This window comes from Somniosus microcephalus, chromosome 14 (genome assembly GCF_052327205.1).
Source record: "Somniosus microcephalus isolate GS21.2 chromosome 14, FLI_Smic_1.0, whole genome shotgun sequence".
Classification (NCBI taxonomy): domain Eukaryota; kingdom Metazoa; phylum Chordata; class Chondrichthyes; order Squaliformes; family Somniosidae; genus Somniosus; species Somniosus microcephalus.
In genome coordinates, this window is record NC_141000.1 from 39,867,322 (window position 1) to 39,879,873 (window position 12,552).

Genomic DNA, 12,552 nt, shown 5'->3' on the forward strand with positions numbered 1-12,552 from the left:
CGACACCAATTACAGCTGCTTGCCCACAGAACCTGTCTCATGCAGCCACAAAAATTTCAATTAAAGGGCATACCTTAGATGCCTTAATTGACTCAGGAAGTACTGATAGTTTCATTAAGGAACAGATTGTTGCGAAATTGAAACTACGTGTCTTCCCATCGGACCAGGCAATTGCGATGGCTCAGTCATCACTTAATACCAGAATCTCCGGCTTTTGTGTTGTTGATATGACACTTCATGGTCGTATGTATCCCTCCACCCGACTTTCGGTGCTCAAGGACTTATGTAGTGATCTCCTCTTAGGGCTGGACTTCCAAAAACAGCATAAGAAACTCACCATTGAGTTTGGTGGATCCAAACCCGGACTTACTATTTCTAATATACCGTCTAAATTACCGTTTTGTGCATTGTCAGCAGCTTCACTTGATGAACCCTCATTATTTGCCAGTATTCCGCCTTGATGCAAACCAATAATAACGAAATCACGGCGCTTTAAGCAGGAAAACCTAAGGGACACTTTTCCCTATCTTGATAACATTACCATTGCAGGTCACGATCAACAGGAACACGACGCCAACCTCCAAAAATTTCGGGATGCCCTCCATCGCTGTAATTTGACCCTGAATAAATCCAAATCTGTTGAGTCGCAACCGACCATCAACATCCTTGGCTACTGCGTAGGCAATGGTATCATTAAGCCAGACCCAGAAAGACTTCGCCCGCTCCAAGAGCTCCCGTCACCTAAGAATCCGGCTTCTTTACGTCGGGCTCTCGGTCTGTTTGCATACTACGCTAAATGGATTCCTCATTTTTCGGACAAAATCCAACCCTTGCTGCATGCTAGATCATTTCCACTGGGAACAGCGGCTGTTGCAGCCTTGAACCTTCTCAAAAAACAGTTGGAGAAAGCGGCTCTTCACTCCATTGATGAGAATCTCCCTTTCGTGGTTGAATGTGATACCTCGGAGGTGGCGATCTCGGCTACTCTGAATCAGGAAGGTCGTCCTGTAGCATTTATGTCCAGGACCTTACAAGGTGCCGAGCTACATTATCCTCCGCTTGAGAAAGAAGCCACAGCCATCATAGAGGCAGTACGGAAGTGGAACCATTTTCTAGCTCGCCAGCACTTTACGTTGATCACGGACCAACGATCAGTCGCCTTCATGCTCGATAATCGAAAACGAACCAAAATTAAGAATAATAAAATACAACTTTGGAGGATGGAACTGGCCTCTTTTGGTTATACCATTCTCTATCGGCCTGGCAAGGAGAATGTGGCCCCGGACACCCTCACACGGGCATTCTGCTCCACTATGTCATCCTCTACTCTCATGGATGCCAACAATGGATTGTGTCATCCTGGCGTTACGCGCATGCTACATTTCGTACGATCACGGAATCTCCCTTTTTCCACTGGAGATGTAAAGAAAATATGCTCAGAATGCCGGCTTTGTGCGGAATTAAAACCTCAGTTCTTCCGCCCCTCAGATGGTATACTCATACATGCAACCCAACCGACGCAATGACTTAGCATCGATTTTAAGGGCCCAGTGCCCTCTTCAACTCGGAACACATATTTGCTCACCATGATCAACGAATATTCACGTTTTCCGTTTGCCTTCCCATGCTCCAATATGCTGGCGTCCACAGTAATCTGCTGCCTTGCGCAGGTATTTTCTCTCTGTGGCATGCCGGCTTATATTCACTCAGATCGGGATCCATCCTTTATGTCAAGGGAACTCAAGGACTACCTCTCAGAACGGGGAATTGCTACAAGCAAAACAACACCATACCATCCCATCGGAAATGGGCAGGTAGAGAGGTATAACGGTATCATCTGGAATTCCGTACGTCTCGCTTTAAGATCTCGGGGCCTACCAGACCAGCAATGGGAAACAGTGCTTCCGGATGCATTGCACTCTATACGGTCCCTGCTTTCTACAGCCACAAATACTACACCTCATGAGCGGTTCTTTGGATTCCAGCGTCGCTCATCTCATGGGACATCACTCCCGTCATGGCTAACTACTCCTGGACCTGTATTACTCTGAAGATACGTTCGGACGTCTAAAAATGACCCTCTCGGAGACGAGGTCGAACTAACCGATGCCAACCCCACCTATGCAAACATACGATATTCCGATGGCCGAGAATCTACCGTATCATTACGGGATCTGGCTCCCTGCCCACCAGGACCTAGTGGGACATCAGGTGATGGCATTTCACCAGGAAACTCTTGGGACTTATCGGGTACCCCTCTCCAGGATCCTGATCGGACACCAACTAGCTTGGTGCCGGTAGAACCCCGTACTCAAGGTTGCGACCCTCCCAGTACCGCGCATGAAAGTACTGATCCGCCACAGACCAGCTCTGCACCTCCCTCTGAACAGAGGCAGTCCGACTTTGAACCTATTGGGGCTCGTACTCGAAGCCATGATCTCCCCGACCCTTCACAGGGCAATCCAGGCCACACAGACTCTGACCAACGGCCAACCGCATGTAAGCGGACCAGCGACCCTCTACGATGGGAATCCAAACGGGTGCGACTCTTCCTTATTCAGCGGCTGCAGACCAAAAGGTAGACCACAGCCTCCTAATCCTTCAGGAGGGAAGAATGTGATAATAATAATAACTTCCGGGAAGTTATGTCATCACTTCCTGTGAACTGTGAACTATGAACTATGAACTGTGTACATACCTCACTTCCTGTCATATGTCACTTCCTGTTGGACTGGTATAAATACTGGTCTGTTCAGTATTGTAAGAGGCTTCTACCAGAGGCATGGTAAAGACCTCTCTTGTATATAGTGTGTTTATAAGTTACTTAAAGCTTACTTTAAAGTTACTTGATGGTAAGACTCCTTTTTCTTACATCAGCCAGTGTATCGACGCAGCTGTCCGGGCATGCCTGAATGGGCTGCAATGAGCGACGAACAGCGGGTTCATTGGCTCCGTTGCTTGGTTACCAACAGCTTGCCAGAGATACGGGCACTAGCCAGGTCGTGGTTTGATCCCCAAGGTCCCGGTGTCACGGAGGAGACGGTGCTCTGTCAGCTAAAAGTTGCGTACAAGAATTGTAGAGGTCAGGAAACACCTCCCCAGAAGGGAAAGGTGCATGAGGCAAAACCCGCAGCCCCAAGCAAGAAGGGGTGGCGTCAGGAGGGGAATCGCCCTGTCCAAGCCAAGCTCAATTGCTACGGGTGTGGGAAGGATGGACATTGGCGCAAGGACTGTAGAAATCCGTGGAAGGATAATAAAGGGAAATTTCCCACAGCCCAAGCCCAAGCCCAGACCGCTGCCCCAGCACCAGCCCAAATCCAAGCTGTAGCTCCTGCCCCAGCACAAGGAGCTGGTGCAGTTATGGATCCCGCTGCGATTGAATCAGTCATAGAGACAATGCGGTCTCTGATGATTTCACAGGGGAAGATAGCCGTCACCACCGGTCTTGTCGTGCCCGAAACCCCGACCGTTGTGCCCAAATGACTAGAGCCGGCACAGCCTGTTTACTTGTGTGCGCTGCGATATGATATATGGAGGCGACCCCTCGTGGAGATGGAGGTGGAGGAGGTAAAAGGTGTAGTGTATGTGCCTTTAAGAGCCCCATGTGTACTGTAATGCTGGTAATGGCCACTCGGGCTATATAAGCCTGTATTTTGTGTTGTATCAGTTAGTTCCCCTCCAGACTTTGTTTAGTAAACACCTGTGAAACCAACTCCTGTCTTCAGTGTCTCTATCAACACATGGACACAACAGTGGCGACGAATTGGAAACGGACTTACCTGCAATTCGGCAGCACCTCAAGGATATCGATTCCTCTGGCGTCTAAAGTTGAAAAGAAATCAAGAAAAAGAAAAAGCTGTGGTTTCACCAGCTAGCCAAGCTGGTGGTAGGTACTGCAATAATCCTTCCTGGGTGTCAGGCTGGGGCTCCAGCGGCTGGCCCTGCAGCTAGGCCAAGCAGCGAAAGCGGAGGCAAGCAGTAACAGACGGGAAGGGAGCACTCGGGAGATGGCCGGCGCTGCAAGCAGGTCGGTGTTCAGACCTAGAGAGAGAGTCCGGCGGGAACGAGTCTCCAACTGTAAATAAATAAATAAAAAGAACGGAAACCGCGGGAAACAGCGTTGTCATCGGCAGCAGAAAAGAAAGAAAAGCGCGGGAAGCGCCATTTTTTTCTAGGATGCCTAAGTCTGGCAATATTGATGCTTTTAATAACAAGATAGAGGATTGGACCACATATGTGGAAAGAGTGGAGGTATATTGCACCGCAAATGGAATAGAAGATGAAAAAAAAAGCTTCAGTACTTCTAAATCTAATGGGCGCAAAGACATACAAGCTGTTACGAAACTTAATCACTACAGCCGAACCGATGGACAAGAATTTTAAGGAGATTGTTGATACCCTACACTGCCAATTCGGGGCAGGACTGGCAGATTCTCTACGAGACAAATTCGTCTGCGGTCTCCTAAGTGAAGGAACACAAAAAAGGCTACTTTCTGAGAAAGATTTGACACTGGGCAAGGCTTTCAGTGCAAGAGGAGCTGCAGAGATACAACAAAAGCCACAGGATTTCAGCACCCATGAAATGACACGGGGTTTCGAGAGATGTTATCGCTGCGGCAGATCCACCCATGACCAGAGGGACTGCTGGTTCAAGGACAAAGCATGCAGGCAATGTGGAAAGATGGGACACATTACACATGTATGCCGATCTGGAAACAAAAAATCCACTAACAGAAAAAAAATCAATAAGGAAAAGCACAGAAAGGTACAAATGATGACGGACAGTAGCCCCGAAGACCAGAAGAGCGATAGCGACTCCAGAAACAAGAGACTAAGCTCTCTCAAATTACATAATGTAATTGCCAAAGAAGATTACCAGACCATTTGGGTTACCCTCACAATAGCAGGGTCCCCAGTTAAAATGGAGCTAGATACAGGATCAGCTCTGACCGTCATAAATCGACGGGATTACGAGCGGCTATTTCCGCATATACCTTTAAAAGACACATCCATTATCTTGAAAACATATACGGGGCAGAAAGTATTCCCCAAAGGAAAAATAAGGGTGCCTGTTGTATACAACGGCAAGGAAATACAGAAGTTGTATTTATACATTCTACAAGATGGTGGTCCACCGCTGTTGGGACGTGAATGGATCAGGAAAATATGTTTCGACTGGCACTCCATTCAGGCACTGACGGTGACCAGTAAGGAAAAAAATGATGATGACGTCATACCTGAACGATTAAAAGACATCTTGGCCAACGCAAAGGAAGTGTTTCAAGAGAAACTAGGAACCTTGAAAGGCATCACCGCCTCAATAAAAGTGGAAGATGCGGCAATTCCCAAGTTTTTTAAGGCAAGACCGGTGCCATACGCAATTCGTCCAGCAGTCGAGGCAGAGCTGGAGAATTTGGAAAAGGCAGGCGTATTATCCAAAATAGATTGGAGCGAGTGGGCAACACCCATCGTCCCGGTCATGAAGAAAACGTTGAATAATGATAAATCTGAAGAACAGAGAAAAATTCACATCTGTGGAGACTTCAAGGTGACTGTAAACCCGGTACTTCACACGGTACATTATCCTGTTCCGAGGATAGAAGATATTTTCGCCTCACTATCCGGAGGGAAACGTTTCACCAAAATTGACTTGGCCCAGGCATATCTACAGATGGAGGTTGAGGAGGCCTCTAAAAAGTATCTCACGATAAATACACACAAAGGCCTGTACCAGTACAATCGACTGGTTTTCGGAGTAGCATCCGCTCCAGCTATCTGGCAAAGAGCTATGGAGCAAGTCCTCCAAGGGATTCCGGGGACGCAATGCTACCTAGATGACATCCTTGTAACAGGAGAAAACGACAACGAGCACCTTGCCAATTTGGAACAGGTCCTCACTAGGCTGAGAGAATGGGGCCTACGAGCAAATCGCCCCAAGTGCGAATTTTTCCAGAATCAAATATCATATTGTGGCCACATAATTAATAAGGAAGGGTTGCATAAGTCACCTGAAAAAATTGAAGCTGTCATAAAAGCCCCAGCACCTGAAAATGTTTCACAATTAAGGTCGTTCCTGGGATTAATAAATTACTATCATAAATTTTTACCGAACTTATCAACTCTTCTACACCCTCTTAATGAACTGCTACAAACAGGAGTAATTTGGAAATGGAGCAAAGACTGTAAACGTGCTTTCCATAAATGCAAAGACTTAATCACGTCCAAAGAAGTTTTGGCTCATTACAACCCATCACTGCCAATCAGACTGGCGTGCGATGCATCCCCTTACGGCGTAGGAGCAGTATTATCGCATAAATTCCCTGATGGCTCGGAACGGCCGATAGCTTTTGCGTCACGCTCATTGAATTCAGCTGAGCGTAACTATGCCCAAATCGACAGGGAAGCACTCAGCCTGGTATGGGGAGTGAAGAAATTCAACCATTACCTACACGGACAAAAATTTACCTTGTTGACTGACCATCAACCCCTCATCTCCATATTCAACCCTAAAAAGGGTGTTCCCATTATGACAGCGCAAAGGCTACAGAGGTGGTCCCTTTTTCTAGGGGCATACCAATACAACATAGAATACAAAGGATCAAAACAGCATGGGAATGCTGACGGGTTATTGCGCCTACCGTTGCCAACGGTAGAAGAAGCACCTACCGTAGACCCAGTGGAGATTTTCCACTCTACCATAGTCAAATTCTGCCATTGAAAGGGAAACTAGAAATGACCCGACTCTCTCACGAGTCTACGATTTAACAGTGAAGGGATGGCCAGCACATGGCCAACCACTGTTGCCAGCATTCTTGCAAAGAAGAGAACAGCTGTCAGTGTGCCGAGGAACCTTGATGTGTGGATCCAGAGTGGTGATTCCACCCAAACTCCAGGATAAAGATCAAAAGGAGCTTCACGAGGGGCATCTGGGTGGAGTGAAAATGAAGAACCTAGCCAGGGCGTTTGTATGGTGGCCAGGTATCGATGGAGACATCGAAGAAATGACCAAGAGCTGCCTAGGATGCCAGAAGGTCCAAAATGCTCCACCACAAGCCCCTCTACATCCATGGGAGTGGCCCTCATAGAAGATAGAAGATAGGAGCAGGAGTAGGCCATTCGGCCCTTCGTGCCTGCTCCGCCATTCGATGAGATCATGGCTGATCCTTTAATTCAGTATCCCGTCCCCGCCTTCTCTCCGTAACCCTTAACCCCTTTTGCCCGTAGAAATATATCTAATTCCCTCTTAAATATATTTAATGAGCTGGCGTACACTGCCCTCTGTGGCAATGAGTTCCACAGGTTCACCACTCTCTGAGTGAAGAAATTCCCCCTCATCTCTGTCCTAAATGGTTTAGCCCTTATCCTTAAATTATGTCCTCTAGTTCTGTTCTCACCCGCCAAGGGAAACATTCCTTCTGCATCCAGTCTGTCTAGACCTGTCAGAATTTTATACACTTCTATGAGGTCCCCTCTCAATCTTCTAAACTCCAGTGTGTACATCCCTAAACTACATAGTCTCTCCTCATAGGTCATTCCCGCCATTCCTGGTATCAGCCTGGTGAATCGCCGCTGCACCCCCTCCATGGCAAGAACATCCTTCCTCAGATGAGGCGACCAAAACTGTACACAGTACTCGAGGTGTGGTCTCACCAGTGCCCTGTACAGCTGCAGCAAGGTATCCCTGTTCCTGTATTCTAACCCTTTTGCTATGAAGGCCAGCATACCGTTTGCCTTCTTGACCGCCTGTTGCACCTGCATGCTCGCCTTCAGTGACTGGTGTACAAGAACACCCAGGTCTCTCTGTACTTCCCCCTCTCCCAATCTATTGCCATTTAAATAATAATTTGCCCTCCCGTTCCTGCACCCAAGGTGGATAACTTCGCACTTGTCCACATTATAGTGCATCTGCCATTTATCCGCCCAATCGCCCAGTCTGTCCAAATCGCTCTGGAGCTTCCTGGTCTCTTCCTCTGAGCCCACCCCCCCTCCTAGTTTAGTGTCGTCTGCAAATTTGGAAATGCTGCATCCGACTCCCTGATCCAGGTCATTAATGTAAATTGTGAACAGCTGGGGGCCCAGGACAGATCCCTGTGGTACCCCACTTGTTACTGCCTGCCATTCAGAAAATGAGCCGTTTATTCCAACTCTCTGTTTTCTATCTGACAGCCAGTTCCCTATCCACGCCAAAACTTTCCCCTTTATCCCATGAGCCTCAATTTTCCATGCTAATCTTTTATGTGGGACCTTATCGAAGGCCTTTTGGAAGTCCAGGTACACCACATCTACTGGCTCTCCCCCATCTATTCTACCAGTTACTCCCTCAAAAAATTCCAATAGATTAGTCAAGCACGATTTACCCTTTGTAAATCCATGTTGACTCTGTCCTATCCTGTCCCCATTTGCTAAGTGCTCCGCTATTTCATCCTTAATGATGGACTCCAGCATTTTGCCCACAACTGATGTAAGGCTTACAGGTCTGTAATTACCTGCTTTTTCCCTACCCCCCTTTTTGAATAGTGGGGTAGCGTTAGCTACCCTCCAATCCATCGGCACTGTTCCCGAGTCTAATGAATTCTGAAAAATCATCCTTAGTGCATCCGCTATCTCTAGGGCCACCTCCTTCAGTACCCTAGGATGCATGTTATCAGGCCCTGGGGATTTGTCCACCTTCAATCCCTTTAGCTTCCTTAACACCATATCCTTAGAGATATTGATTTGCGTCAGTTCCTCCTTTGCCAATGTCCCTATTTTTCCCGATATCCCAGGGAGGTTTTTTGTGTCTTCCTTCGTAAAGACTGACCCAAAGTATGCATTTAGTTGATCTGCCATTTCCTTATTTCCCATTATATATTCCCCCGTATCTGACTGCAATGGACCAACTTTGGTTTTCACCAGTCTTTTCCTTTTGATATACTTATAAAAGCTTTTGGAGTTAGTTTTTATATTTTCCGCCAGCTTGTTTTCGTAAGCTATTTTGCCCCTCTTGATTATGCCCTTTGCCCTCCTTTGCTCTATCTTAAACTGTTCCCAATCTTCCGCTCTGGCGCTTTTTTTGGCTATTTTATACGCCCTATCTTTGGATTTTATGCTGTCTCTAATTTCCCCTGTTATCCACGGTTGAGTCACCTTTTTAGATTTCCTTTTATGCCAGATTGGTATAAACAATTTTTGCAATTTTGTCATCTCCCTGGCAAAGGGTACACATCGACTTTGCTGGTCCATTTATGGACTCAATGTTCTTAATCGCGGTTGATGCACACTCCAAGTGGCCGGAGGTAATAAAGATGTCCTCCACCACCACGGAAAAAGCCATCACAGTATTAAGGACCATATTTGCCAGGAATGGGCTGCCGGAACAGATCTGTTCTGATAATGGACCGCAATTTGTGTCCGAAGAATTCAGGAAGTTCTTAAAAAACAATGGGGTTAAGCACTACACGTCTGCCCCATACCATCCCGCCACCAATGGATTGGCTGAAAGGTTTGTCCAGACCTTCAAGAAGGCCATAAAGGCCATGGGTAATGTAGACATAAAACTTCAGCACAAGGTGGATAACTTCTTGTTCGCATACAGGAATGCAACACATGTGGCTACAAACCAAACTCCCGCCATGATGTTCTTCAATAGAAACCTAAGATGCCGGCTGGATTTGATCAAGCCAAACATCAGAAGGGACGTGGAGAACCAACAATTTCAAGGCATGAATGAAAGGCCAACTAGAACCTTCCAGATAGGTCAACAAGTTTTGGGCCAGGACAACCGTACCGAAAAATGGCAGCCTGGAACTATCTGCACACGACTAGGACCGCTAATGTATACCGTAGACATCGGAGGAAGCATAATAAGGCGCCATGCTGACCAAATCATAGAGTCATCTGAAAAGGGACAACCTACACCACAACTCTATACGCCTAATGATGAAGTAGAGATACCCATATCTACCTCCGATCCGGTGATACTGGAACCCGATGAACCCGACACTGGCATTCAAGCTGAATCAGCCTTGCCAAAATAACACCACCAGAAACTACTACACCACCGAGGCATTATCCGGACCGAGTCAGGAAGCCTCCAGAGAGACTGACTTATAATTAATTAACGGCAGCAATGTGTGTAATGATATCAGCAAATAGAGATGGTATTTGCCTGTTCGATTATGATGCCTTACTAGCATGATTGCATGTATTGATTGCTTGTGCCTGACCAGCAGAGGGCATGTGACCGAGAGAAGCAAGGCAGTTAGTTTTAGTTTCAGTTTCATTCTAGATGCATCACTAGCATGATAGCTCCTGTAAAAGCTGTATAAAGAGTTGAACAGACTTTAGATTAAAACTCATTCTCTTTCATAAATGTCTCATCATTGAACCCACAAAGAAATCAATACATGGTGTCAGAAGTGGCTGAAAGAGATGAAGAGAAAAAATCCTCAGTTAAATCAGCTCTCCACAGATTAGCAAGCCAAAAGAGAACATCGTTGCTTACCATTAGAGAATAGCTAACGAAGTGAAAGAATGGAAGGTTTACACCCACCGGCGATGCTTCAGTTGACAGGTAATGTGGCTGAAAATTGGAGAAGATTCAAACAATGTGTGGGGTTGTATTTATCAGCAATCGGAGCTGACGAGAAAAGTAATAAAAAGAAATCGTCACTGTTCTTACATGTCGTGGGTGATGAAGCACTGGAGGTGTATAATAACTTCACATTCGCTGCTAATGGAGACAAAATGAAGCTAGATAAAATAATGGAACAGTTTGAGGCCTACTGCATACCTAAACGTAACGTGACGTTTGAGAGGCACAGATTTTTCACATGTGTACAGAAAACGGGTGAGACTATTGATCAGCATGTGACTGAACTGAGAAACAGAAGCAAATCTTGTGAATTTGGGGGACTGACAGACTCGCTGATAAAAGACAGACTGGTGTGTGGTATTTCAGATAATGGTCTAAGGGAAAGACTGCTAAGAGAGCAAGATCTAGACCTGGGAAAAGCCATAGCACTGTGTAGGGCTACAGAGACTGTGAAGTTGCAGGCAAAAGAGCTGTTCAGTGACAATAGCTGCAACGTGGATGCAGTGAGAAAGAATGGATACAAACCGTTTAACAAAACGAGCGCCAATGTGAAAAAAGAGGCATGGCCAGCGAACAAAAATGAAAGGGACAATCGAAAGTCATGTAGTCGATGCGGTACACAGCATACACCAAGAAAGTGTCCAGCATATGGTAAAACATGCAATAGTTGCAACAAGAACAACCATTATGCCCGTTGCTGTAAGAACCAAATGTAACAAAGCAAGGTCCATGCAGTAGATGAAAGCGACATAGAGGAGTTCAATGTAGATGTTGTGTCTGAAAACAAAGAAGAAGAAAGAGACTGGATGTTGACACTAAAAGTGAATGACATACATATTCCATTTAAATTGGATACTGGAGCACAAGTTAATGTGATATCAGAGACTGATTTTAAGAAAATTAGACCCAGACCAAAGATACATGGAATCAAAGTGAAAGTGACAGGATACTCAGGTACTGATATACAAGTGAAAGGAAGATGCATTGTCAAAGTAACACACAAGGACAGAGAGCACATGCTAGCATTAATCGTGGTGCCAAAGGATGTGCAAGCCATACTAGGTTTAAAAGCCTGTGAGAGACTGAACCTGGTAAAGAGAGTCCTCATTGTGGAAAGCGAAGGAGAGACAGTCTATGATGAACTGAATGTTGCGTCCACACCGGGTAAGCTGAGGTATACAGCAGACACGTTGTCCAGGGCTGTTGACCCAGGAGAGCCCGCAAACACAGTGAAAAGACTGAAGTACAAGGCAAAAGACAGCGGAACTGACTTCTACCAAAGCATGCTTGTATACCGCACAACGCCACTCGAGTGTGGTAAGTCACCAGCCCAACTCCTGATGGGACGTCAGCTAAGGTCAAACCTACCCATCCTGGAGAACCTCCTGAAAACAAAAGAGGGGGAGAAAGTGAGGAAGTTCAAAGAACAACAGAAAGAAAAGCAAAAGTACTACTATGACAGAGGAACACAAAACCTACCTGAACTCCACACTGGTGACCAAGTAAGGTTCAAAGACAAAACAAACACATGGACTCAGAAGGGAACTGTCCTGAGTGAAGTTCAACCAAGATCATACACCATTCAGACAGATGAGGGTGCTGTTCTGAGAAGAAATCGTCGAGATCTTCTCATGGGACCAGCCACAGCAGGTCAAGAGACTGATACTGTTGAACAACCTGATCACACAGCTGAGAACACATCATCTGAGGCAACAACTCAGATTCAAGGACAATCAATCAGAAAATCCTCAAGACATGTGAAGCCTCCTGAGAGACTCATTGAGCAAATTTAAGGACTATTGTTATAGAAGGAAGTAATGTTATCTTATTCTTTCTTCAAGTTCTAGTGTATTGACATATTTCATGTGAACACACAAAGCAAGGTTAAAAAACCTTGATCATGATAATGATAATGTAAGTTCATTAAGTGTTACAGTTAAAATGCAGATTAATACAAAGAAAACATGTTGTTAGTTAAA